Raw genomic sequence first — 11,255 nt, forward strand, 5'->3', positions numbered from 1 at the left:
TTGATCCAATAAAAGTATAAATGGGCATGTGTACAAAGTTTGGATTCGAACTCGTTTAAATTAAATTCAAATGAGTTCGAATAAGAAGTGGGCGTTAGAAAGGTCCCAAAATGTTGAGATTTTTGGTAGACCTCCGGAAAGTGAAGAAAGAATTTAGGGCAAAGTTTGGAGACGAGGAATATAGTAAGAAAAGCATGGAATATTTTGCAAGTGTGTTTGCGGTAATTCCAAACGAGTGGAATATTTTTATTTAGCTCCCAAATATTGGGAGGATATGTTATAAAGAGAATCACCATGTGAATTCCCTCGATTTAAATGGACCAAAGATCCATGCAATTTATTTAGTTGAGTTGCAAAAGATTTATGAGATGATGGCATGATGACATGATGCAATGCACATGATGCAACGAACCAAACAAAACACACGACGAAACCCGGAAACATTGAAGGCATCTGAAGCTCCGGTCTTGGGGCGTCACAATCACCATGATCTTGCATGTGCGTAGGAATTTTTTTGAAATTACTACGTTCCCCAACATAGAATACCCACTTGTCTCCATGTCCCACACTCTGAGGTGATCCTTCGTAGGATGTGTTGCACGTCCAGCCTCATGCCCTCGAACACAATTGCATTTCGGTGTTTCCACAACTCCCACATGACGAGCAGGTGAATGGCCCGCAAAGTCTTGGCGTGCCTCCCCTCGAATATGGACCTTGTGCACCATGTCACTAGATCATCTCCGCTTGATGGCATCGTGCCTGTCATGCCAACGGCCTGACCCACCTTGGTCCAAACCTCCTTCGCGAATACGCGTTGTGTCATGAGGTGATTGATTGTTTCGTCAGTCTGATCGCAGAAGGGGCAGGTGTCTTGATGTGGTAGTCTGCGTCTTGCCAGTCTATTGGAGGTCCACACTCTATCCCTTAAAGCCAACCATGCGAAGAAACGACAGCGCAGGGGTGTCCTCGACGCCCATGTGTAGGTTGTTGATACGTCTCCAACGTATCTATAATTTTTGATTGCTCCATGCTATATTATCTACTGTTTTGAATGTTTATGGGCTTTATTATACACTTTTATATCATTTTTGGGACTAACCTATTAACCCAGAGCCGAGTGCCAGTTTCTGTTTTTACCCTGTTTTAGGGTTTCGAAGAAAAGGAAAATCAAACGGAGTCCAATTGACCTGAAACTTCACGGAACTAATTTTTGGAAGGAAAGAAGCCCAGAAGACTTGGAGTGCACGTCGGGGGATCTGTGAGGAGGTCACGAGGCAGGGGGGCGTGCCCACCCCCCTGGGCGCGCCCTCCACCCTCGTGAGCCCCTCGTGGCCCCCCTGACGTACTTCTTCCGCCTATATATCTCCATATACCCTAAAAACATCCGAGAGCACAATAGATCGGGAGTTCCGCCGCCAAAAGCCTCCGTAGCCACCAAAAGCCAATCTAGACCCGTTCCGGCACCCTGCCAGAGGGGGCAATCCCTCTCCAGTGGCCATCTTCATCATCCCGATGCTCTCCATGACGAGGAGGGAGTAGTTCTCCCTCGGGGCTGAGGGTATGTACCAGTAGCTATGTGTTTGATCTCTCTCTCTCTCGTGTTCTTGATTTGGCACGATCTTGATGTATCGCAAGCTTTGCTATTATAGTTGGATCCTATGATGTTTCTTCCCCCCTCTATTCTCTTGTAATGAATTGAGTTTCCCCTTTGAAGTTATCTTATCGGATTGAGTCTTTAAAGATTTGAGAACACTTGATGTATCTCTTGCCGTGGATATCTGTGGTGACAATGGGATATCACGTGATTCACTTGATGTATGTTTTGGTGATCAACTTACGGGTTCCGCCCATGAACCTATGCGTAGGGGTTGGCACACATTTTCGTCGTGATTCTTTGGTAGGAACTTTGGGGCACTCTTTGAGGTCCTTTGTGTTGGTTGAATAGATGAATCTGAGATTGTGTGATGCATATCGTATAATCATACCCACGGATAATTGAGGTGACATTGGAGTATCTAGGTGACATTAGGGTTTTGGTTGATTTGTGTCTTAAGGTGTTATTCTAGTACAAACTCTAGGGCTGTTTGTGACACTTATAGGAATAGCCCAACGGATTGATTGGAAAGAATAACTTTGAGGTGGTTTCATACCCTACCATAATCTCTTCGTTCGTTCTTCACTATTAGTGACTTTGGAGTGACTCTTTGTTGCATGTTGAGGGATAGTTATGTGATCCAATTATGCTATTATTGTCGAGAGGACTTACACTAGTGAAAGTATGAACCCTAGGCCTTGTTTCCTAGCATTGCAATACCGTTTACGCTCACTTTTATCACTTGTTACCTTGCTGTTTTTATAATTTCAGATTACAAATACCTTTATCTACTATCCATATAGCACTTTATCACCATCTCTTCGCCGAACTAGTGCGCCTATACAATTTACCATTGTATTGGGTGTGTTGGGGACACAAGAGACTCTTTGTTATTTGGTTGCAGGGTTGCTTGAGAGAGACCATCTTCATCCTATGCCTCCTATGGATTGATAAACCTTAGGTCATCTACTTGAGGGAAATTTGCTACTGTCCTACAAACCTCTGCACTTGGAGGCCCAACAACGTCTACAAGAAGAAGGTTGTGTAGTAGACATCAAGCTCTTTTCTGGTGCCGTTGCCGGGGAGGTTAGCGCTTGAAGGTATATCTTTAGATCTTGCAATCAAGTCTTTTAGTTTCTTGTTTTATCACTAGTTTATTTTATAAAATAAAACTATAAAAAAATGGAATTGATTTTGTCTCATATGCTTCACCTTTTTAATATCTTTCATGAGTATGATGGAAAGGATAATTGTCCTCAAGTGCTAGAAGAAGAAATCTATAAAATGTTTGGCACTAAATATTTGAATGATGAGCATGATTCCAATGTTGTTAGTATGAATTCCTTGAATATCCATGATGCTAATGATATGCAAAGCCACAAGCTTGGGGAAGCTATGTTTGATGAAGATGATATTTTTTGCCCCCCAAGTTTTGATGAGCAAATTTATTATGATAAAAGCATGCCTCCTATCTCTGATGATTATTGTGATGACACATATGCTTTAAAGAATAATGATAACCATGAAACTTGTCATCTTGATCTTGATTTTCAATCACATGATAGTTATTTTGTTGAGTTTGCTCCCACTACTATTCATGAGAAGAATTTTGCTTATGTGGAGAGTAGTAAATTTTCTATGCTTGTAGATCATGAAAAGAATGCTTTAGGTGCTGGTTATATTGTTGAATTCATTCATGATGCTACTGAAAATTATTATGAGGGAGGAATATATTCTTGTAGGAATTGCAATAATATCAAGTTTCCTCTCTATGTGCTTATAGTTTTGAAGTTATGCTTGTTTTACCTTCCTATGCAAGTTGATTATTGTTCCCATAAGTTGTTTGCTCAAAAAATACCTATGCATAGGAAGTGGGTTAGACTTAAATGTGCTAGTCATATTCTTCATGATGCTCTCTTTATGTTTCAATTCTTATCCTTTCTGTGAGCATCATTGAAATCATCATGCCTAGCTAGGGGCATTAAACGTAGCGCTTGTTGGCAGGCAACCCAATTTTTTTTAGTTCCTTGCTTCTTGCTCCTGTTTAGTAATAAATAATTAATCTAGACTATGTTTAGATGTGGTTTTATGCTTTTAATTAGTGTTTGTGCCAAGTAGAACCTTTGGGAAGACTTGGGGAGAGTCTTGTTGATCATGCTGTAAAAAACAGAAACTTTAGCACTCACGAGAATTGCTGCCATTTTTATTTGGAGAGTGATATTTAGTTAATTCTTCTTGCAGATGATTAATAGATAAATTCCTCAGTTCCAGCAATTTATTTGAGAATTTTATGAGTTCCATAAGTATACGTTTGATTCAGATTACTACAGACTGTTCTGTTTTTGACAGATTCTGTTTTCATCGTGTTGTTTGCTTATTTTGATGAATCTATGAGTAGTATCGGAGGGTATGAACCATAGAGAAGTTGGAATACAGTAGATATTACACCAATATAAATAGAGAATGAGTTCATTACAGTACCTTGAAGTGGTGATTTATTTTCTTATACTAACGGAGCTTACGAGTTTTCTGTTAAGTTTTGTGTTGTGAAGTTTTCAAGTTTTGGGTAAGGATTCGATGGACTATGGAATAAGGAGTGGCAAGAGGCTAAGCTTGGGGATGCCCAAGGCACCCCAAGGTAATATTCAAGGACAATCAAGAACCTAAGCTTGGGGATTCCCCGGAAGGCATCCCCTCTTTCGTCTTCGTTCATCGGTAACTTTACTTGGAGCTTTCTTTTTATTCACCACATGATATGTGTTTTGCTTGGAGCGTCAATTTATTTTGTTAGGATTTGCTTGCTGTTATTTAGAACAATGTTTTGCATATTTTATTCCAATAAAAGTGGCATTCATAGTCTTTACTATGCCTATGTTACAAGTCTTCATGTTGCTGTTTGAAAACAGAAAGTTTACCGTTGTTGCAATAATTCCCTAGAAAAGTCAGAATGTGATAAAATGTTGAAACCGTCTAGCAATAATGCCGCCCATACTAAAAGTGCGGTTCATATTTAACCGTATAGCAATAATGCCGCCCATACTAAAAGTGTTATCACTGTATAAACCTTGGGGCAAAATAATAATATCGGGGATACTAAGGTTTCCACAGTTTCCGCATCCAATTAAGCAACGACTAGCAAATAATGCAAAGTAACGTAAAATAGGAAAATGTATGCTAGTGATTCGTGCATCGGAAACCTTCCTAGTTTCCCCTACAGTGATAGTATTAATAAATCCCTCCACATCATCATGATGTGGTTCTTCTGTCTTGCCCCTAAAAGGGACTAAACAAATTCGACAAAAATCATAAAGTGACATCTCCTTATGCTCATCATATAAATGAAACTCCACCATAGGTGGTGAGTTCCTAGAATGAAAATGAAAGTTTGGCACAAAGGTATTTGTGAGTAAGAGATACTGATCGCATTGGTCGTGGAGGAAAGCGGTGAGGCCTGCATTATGAGCCAACTCATGAAAATCTTCATAAATCCCGGCTGCTCTCAAGAAATCCTCAGAGGGCCATTCACACGCCCGAACCTCCGCGGTGCACGGCAAATTATACTTAGGCTTCGGTACCTTTTCCTTCGAGCTTTGGCTTGATGAGCCCCTCAATAATCTCCTCATCATTTTCTGAAAAATTCTGAAATTTTTAGTAACTTCAAAATAAAGGTAAACCAAACTCAATAATATTGATAGCAACTACTCCTACAAGTGCCTAAAGCCTATATCATGCATCAAAACTACTTTTGACCATATAAATTTGACATGCAAGCTCAAGAACAGGGTCACCTAAGCAGCAAAAAATTTGCAATGAATAAAACACTAGAACAGAAACTAAGTGGACCAATGGAGGAGTCACATACCAAGGAACAATCTCCCCAAGCAGTTTTGTGAGAGGTGCTTTGAGCAAGGAGATCGAAAATGGCAGCAAAACGAGCTTGGACTCGGGTTTGAGCTGGTTTTTCGTGTTTGGGGGATGAAGATGAAGTGTGTGGCTGAAAGAATAACTGGAGGAGGGCCACCGTGGGCTCACGAGGCAGGGGGCGCGCCCTAGGGGGTGGGCGCGCCCTCCACCCATGTGGCAAGGTGGTTGGCCCCCATGGTGTGTTCTTTGTTCCATAAATCCTCAAATATTCTATAAAAATTATATTTAATTTTCAGGGCATTTGGAGAACTTTTATTTTTGAGGTATTTTTATATTGCACGGATAATCAGATAATAGGCAGAAAATTATTTATTTTTACTTTATTTCAACTAAATAACAGAAAATAAAAGTGGGGTACAGAAGGTTGTGCTTCTAGTTTCATCCATCTCATGCTCGTCAAAAGGAATCCACTAACAAGGTTGATCAAGTCTTGTTAACAAACTCATTCCGATTAACATGAAACCGGAGAAGTTTCGAATAACACTAGGTTACCTCAACGGGGATATGCACATCCCCAATAATAAGTATATCATATTTCTTCCTGACAGTAGGAAGAGGAAATTCAAAACCTCCAAATATAACCGATGGAATTTTTCTGATAGAATTGATACTATGAACTTGAGGTTGTTTCCTCGGAAAGTGTACCATATGCTCATTACCATTAACATGAAAAGTGACATTGCCTTTGTTGCAATCAATAACAGCCCCTGCAGTATTAATAAAAGGCCTTCCAAGAATAATAGACATACTATCATCCTCGGGAATATCAAGAATAACAAAGTCCGTTAAAATAGTAACGTTTGCAACCACGACAGGTACATCCTCACAAATACCGACAGGTATAGCAGTTGATTTATCAGCCATTTGCAAAGATATTTCAGTAGGTGTCAACTTATTCAAATCAAGTCTACGATATAAAGAGAGAGGCATTACACAAACACCGGCTCCAAGATCACATAAAGCAGTTTTAACATAGTTTCTTTTAATGGAGCATGGTATAGTAGGTACTCCTGGATCTCCAAGTTTCTTTGGTATTCCACCCTTAAAAGTATAATTAGCAAGCATGGTGGAAATTTTAGCTTCCGGTATCTTTCTTTTATTTGTAATAATATCTTTCATGTACTTAGCATAAGGATTGGTTTTGAGTATATCAGTTAATCGCATACGTAAAAAGATAGGTCTAATCATTTCAGCAAAGCGCTCAAAATCCTCATCATCCTTTTTCTTGGATGGTTTGGGAGGAAAAGGCATGGGTTTCTGAACCCAAGGTTATCTTTCTTTATCGTGTTTCCTAGCAACAAAGTCTTTCTTATCATAATGTTGATTCTTTGATTGTGGGTTATCAAGATCAACATCAGGTTCAATTTCTACATCATTATCATTACTAGGTTGAGCATCTTTATGAACATCATCATTAACCTTTTCATTAGGTTCATGTTCATTGCCAGATTGTGTTTCAGCATCAGACATAGATATATCATTTGGATTATCAGGTGGTTCAGCAATAGGTTCACTAGAACTTTGCACAGTTCTATCATTTTTCTTCTTCTTCTTTTTAGAAGAACTAGGTGCGTCAATATTATTTCTTTGAGAATCTTGCTCAATTCTCTTAGGGTGGCCTTCAGGATACAAAGGTTCCTGAGTCATTCTACCAGTTCTAGTAGCCACTTTAACAACATAATTATTTTTCTTACTATTCATCTCATTGAGCAATTCCTTTTGAGCTTTAAGTACTTGTTCTACTTGAGTGGTAACCATAGAAGCATGTTTGCTAACAAGTTTAAGTTCACCTCTAATATTAGTCATATAATCACCCAAGTATTTAATCATATCAGCATCTTGTTTTAATTGTCTACCAAAATAAGCATTGAAGTCTTCTTGCTTAAACATAAAATTATCAAACTCATCCAAGCATTGACTAGCAATTCTAGCAGGAGGGATTTCAGCTTTATCATATCTATAGAGAGAATTTACCTTTACTACCTGTGTCGGGTTATCGGGGTCTGGAGGTTCTTCAATAAATAAAGGATTAAGATCATATGTTTCTTCAACAGGCGGTAAATTAAGACCATGTATTTCTTCAATGGGAGGTAAATTCTTAACATCTTCAACTTTAATACCTTTTTCTTTCATAGATTTCTTTGCCTCTTGCATATCTTCGGGACTGAGAAATAGAATACCTCTCTTCTTCGCAGTTGGTTTAGGAATAGGATCATTAATTGGAGCAGGAGCTGGCTCAGGAGCTGGCTCCGGAGGTGTCCAATTATTTTCATTTGTCAACATATTATTCAATAAGATTTCAGCTTCATCCGGTGTTCTTTCTCTGAAAAGAGAACCAGCACAACTATCCAGGTAATCTCTGGAAGCATCTGTTAGTACATTATAAAAGATATCAAGTATTTCATTTTTCTTAAGAGGATGATCAGGCAAATCATTAAGTAACTTGAGAAGCCTCCCCCAAGCTTGTGGGAGACTCTCTTCTTTAATTTGCACAAAGTTGTATATTTCCTTTAAAGCAGCTTGTTTCTTATGAGCAGGGAAATATTTAGCAGACAACTAATAAATCATATCCTGGGGACTACGCACACAACTACGATCAAGAGAATTAAACCATGTCTTAGCATCACCCTTTAATGAGAAAGGAAATATTTTGAGGATATAAAAGTAGCGAGATCTCTCATCATTAGTGAACAGGGTGGCTATATCATTTAATTTAGTAAGATGTGCTACAACAGTTTCAGATTCATAGCCATGAAAAGGATCAAATTCAACCAAAGTAATTATATCGGGATCAACAGAGAATTCATAATCCTTATCAGCAACATAGATAGGTGAAGTAGCAAAAGCAGGGTCAGGTCTCATCCTAGCATTTAGAGATTGCTCATTCCATTTAGCTAATAACCTTTTGAGTTCATATCTATCTTTGCAAGCTAAAATAGCTAAAGAAGTATCTTGATCAAATAAATAACCCTTAGGAATAACAAGTGATTCTTCATCATCACTTTCATCTTCATAATCAGATTCAATATTTTCAATCTCTCTAGCCCTAGCAAGTCGTTCCTCGAGAAAATCACTAAGTGGCATAGTAGTATCAGGCATAGAGGTAGTTTCATCATAAGTATCATGTATAGCAGAAGTAGCATCATCAATACCATGTGATATATCAGAACGAATAGCAGACGCAGGTTTAGGTGTCGCAAGCTTCCTCATAACAGAAGGTGAATCAAGTGCAGAGCTAGATGACAGTTCCTTATCTCCCCTCGTAGTTGAGGGATAGATCTTGGTTTTTGGATCTCTCAAGTTCTTCATAGTGTCTAGCAGATATAAATTCCAAGTGACTCAAAGAATAGAGCTATGCTCCCCGGCAACGGCGCCAGAAATTAGTCTTGATAACCCACAAGTATAGGGTATCGCAACAGCTTTCGAGGGTAGAGTATTCAACCCAAATTTATTGATTCGACACAAGGGGAGCCAAAGAATATTCTCAAGTATTAGCAGTTGAGTTGTCAATTCAACCACACCTGGAAACTTAGTATCTGCAGCAAAGTGTTTAGTAGCAAAGTAATATGATAGTGGTGGTAGCGGCAACAAAAGTAAAGACAGTAAAAGTAATGTTTTTGGTATTTTGTAGTGTTGTAACAGTAGCAGCGGGAAAGTAAATAAGAGAGAACCAGTATATGGAAAACTCGTAGGCACCGGATCAGTGATGGATAATTATGCCGGATGCGGTTCATCATGTAACAATCATAACATAGGGTGACACAGAACTAGCTCCAATTCGTCAATGTAATGTAGGCATGTATTCTGAATATAGTCATACGTGCTTATGGAAAAGAACTTGCATGACATCTTTTGTCCTACCCTCCCGTGGCAGCGGGGTCCTAACGGAAACTAATGGATATTAAGGCCTCCTTTTAATAGAGAACCAGAACAAAGCATTAGCACATAGTGAATACATGAACTCCTCAAACTACGGTCATCACTGGTAAGTATCCCGATTATTGTCACTCCGGGGTTAATGGATCACAACACATAATAGGTGACTATAGACTTGCAAGATAGGATCTAGAACTCTCATATATTGATGAAAACATAATAGGTTCAGATCTGAAATCATGGCACTCGGGCCCTAGTGACAAGCATTAAGCATAGCAAAGTCATAGCAACATCAGTCTCAGAACATAGTGGATACTAGGGATCAAACCCTAACAAAACTAACTAGATTACATGGTGAATCTCATCCAACCCATCACCGTCCAGCAAGCCTACGATGGAATTACTCACGCACAGCGGTGAGCATCATGAAATTGGTGATGGAGGATGGTTGATGATGACGACGGCGACGAATCCCCATCTCCGGAGCCCCGAATGGACTCTAGATCAGCCCTCCCGAGAGGTTTAGGGCTTCGCGGCGGCTCCGTATCGTAAACACGATGATTTCTTCTCCCTTATTTTTTCTCTCCCCGAAAGCAGTTATATAGAGTTGGAGTTGGAGTCAGGGGGTCTCCAGGGGAGCCCACGAGGTAGGGGGGCGCGCCCCCACCCTCGTGAGAAGGGTGTGGGCCCCCTGGTCTTCATCTTTGGCGAGGATTTTTTATTATTTATTGTAAGATATCTCGTGGAGTTTCAGGTCATTCCGAGAACTTTTGTTTTCTGCACATAAAACAATATCATGGCAATTCTGCTGAAAACAGCGTCAGTCCGGGTTAGTTCCATTCAAATCATACAAGTTAGAGTCCAAAACAAGGGCAAAAGTGTTTGGAAAAGTAGATACGTTGGAGACGTATCATCCACTTGCGGCCAAATCTCAAGGAACTAAAGTAGTGCCATGTCATTCATGTTCGAGCCAACATCCCGATCCCAAGTTGCGCCCTGTATAGCTTCTGCCATCGTTCTAGCACCCCTCGTCCGCTTTGACACCATGTTGTAGATGAGCGGTGCCAGCTCCTGTATCCTGTATCCGTTGAGCCACCTGTCCTCCCAGAAGAGTGTTGTGTGTCCATTGCCCACAGTCACCTTGGCCGCTACCTGGAACAAGCCCCTTGCCTCGTCGGGCACTGAAAATTTGAATTCTGCCCATGGTCTAGTTCTGTCAGCACGCTGCAACCACAACCACCTCGCTTGAAGTGTGACATTCATCCACCTTAAGTTTGTAACTCGGAGCCCACCTGCCCACTTGGGTTGGCATAAAGTTTCCCAAGCAACTACGCACTTGCCTCCTCCACCGTCTTCTTTCACATACCATAGAAAGCTTCTGCAGATTTTGATTATCGCCTTGAGCGTTTTCGGTGGCAATCCCATGGCCAACATGGAATGCACAGGGATGGCACATAGCATAGACTGAATAAGGAGCAGTCGGCTGCTCTTTGGTAGTGACTGATAGATCTCCAACATATCTATAATTTTTGATTGTTCCATGCTGTTTTATTACCAACCTTGGATGTTTTATAATCATTTTATATCATTTTTTGGTACTGACCTATTGACATAGTACCAAGTGCCAATTGTTGTTTTTCCATGTTTTTTACATCGCAGGAAATCAATATCAGACGGAGTCCAAATGCCCTGAAACTTTGCGAAGAATTTTTATGGGCCAGAAGGAACAAAACGGGCCCTGGTTGCACCTCGGGTGAGTCCCCAGGAGGGGACAACCCACCAGGGCGTGCCAGGAGGCCCAGGCGTGCCCTGGTGGGTTGTGCCCACCTTGGGTGCCCCCGGACCGCCTCGTTGCTCTATA

Source organism: Triticum dicoccoides, chromosome 2A, assembly GCF_002162155.2.
Source record: "Triticum dicoccoides isolate Atlit2015 ecotype Zavitan chromosome 2A, WEW_v2.0, whole genome shotgun sequence".
Classification (NCBI taxonomy): domain Eukaryota; kingdom Viridiplantae; phylum Streptophyta; class Magnoliopsida; order Poales; family Poaceae; genus Triticum; species Triticum dicoccoides.